Here is a 1,461-nt window from a genome sequence, read left to right as displayed (position 1 = left end):
TGAGTGTGTGTGTGTGTAATTATTTAAAGGAAATAATGTAAGAGTAACACACAAGTTAGTGAAAAAGACATGAGTAAAAATATGAAAAGAATAGAAAAGCATCGTGGTTTTTTTTTACTTTTTCTTTATTTATTTTACCATCTGACAGCAGAGTTGTAGAAGGTATAATACCTTCAGGGCGATCAATTCAAGTCCACACGTCAAGAACAGAAGTTGGTATTCAATTGCTATGGTTGGCTACATATCTGTTACAAATAAATGACCTTGGTTGAGGCTCTGGAAAAAGACGGTTTTATTCATAGCTACTATATACAGAGGTAAAAAGTTAGGCTATGTCTCTAATCGTCAATTTAATCCAAGGAAGTAGCATGTTGACGGAAGAGTACACTTCTGGTTTTTTCTCCCCGGCACATCCTCCCCAGCAAACAATGCCTGAAAGGGAAGAAAAAGATCATATGACAAGTTTAGCATCTTCTTTATGTTTATTTTTTAAAGTATCTGATGTCGAGTGACAAGACAGTAGTACGGGAAGTTACTGTATGTATAGCGTAAGTTTAGCTCATTCAGTATCAGTATGGTCTCGGATACCTGCAAGGAGAATAGGAGGAAGTTTCCTGTCTTTCTTTGTTTACTTTCTTTTCATCTTTATTCTTTCTCACATACTCCTCTGTCTCCTGCCCCCACTTCCATAGTTTCGTAGGTTTGTTTCGCTTCTTTTATCATTTTCTTATCCTTTCAATGTATTGGTATTTTTACTCAACCGTTCTACCCCCTCTTTGTTTTGTTTTGTTCTCCTTTAAAGACTGTGTTCCTTTTTCTTTCTTACACACACCAGATTGCTTTCTTACTCTTATTATTATTTCTTACCTCACTCCTTTTCTTTCTTTCACTTTAAAGGCAGGTTTAGGATGACACTTCCAGGAAGATACCTCTCAGACCCCTACCTTTTGAGTGCGTATCTATTCAGTGTCCAGTAGGATGCAAAGAAAACCACTTAAAACCGCCGCTCCTTTTCAAAGAAGTACTTTTTTCACATTTTCTGTACATTTGTCTTCTGATTTTCTTCCAATATCTCTGTTTTCATATGTTCAGTTATACGTTTGTAAACCTTTTCAGTCCTTTATTTTCATTCATTCGAAAACTCGTTCATCTATTTGTATCTTCTTTTATCTTTATCGATGTTTACCATTCTGTCCTTTGTCTTCAATCGCCTATTGTCTACACATGGACATGCTGCTGTGTTTGCGCGCGGAGAAAAGCGACATCATTTATCCGCACACCCTTTGTCAAGATAGTATACTTAGATATCTAGAAGAAAATGAAGTCAAAGGCAGAAATAAGTCAGAAAAGTATACCGCTGAAAAAAACGAGAGTGTTTCGGAGAATAAGATGCGGAAAAGGCTGGTAACACCACCCGCCCTCCCTCCCCCCCAACCCAATCCATACTCTTCACCCTCCCTA

At 37.4% G+C, this 1,461-nt stretch overlaps 1 non-coding gene across 1 annotated transcript in view; it reads right to left on the bottom strand.

Moving 5' to 3' along the window:
• Positions 1-116: 116 nt before the first annotated feature.
• Positions 117-1,461, bottom strand: part of LOC106011496 — a 2,186-nt gene continuing 841 nt past the window's right edge. The window contains exon 2 of the transcript XR_004858448.1: positions 117-432. This is a non-coding gene — a transcript (uncharacterized LOC106011496). The remainder of the gene's footprint in view (positions 433-1,461) is intronic.

This window comes from Aplysia californica, unplaced genomic scaffold, assembly GCF_000002075.1.
Source record: "Aplysia californica isolate F4 #8 unplaced genomic scaffold, AplCal3.0 scaffold00131, whole genome shotgun sequence".
Lineage (NCBI taxonomy): Eukaryota > Metazoa > Mollusca > Gastropoda > Aplysiida > Aplysiidae > Aplysia > Aplysia californica.
The sequence above is the reverse complement of the archived record's forward strand: the minus strand, read 5'-3'. Positions and strand labels throughout refer to the sequence as shown.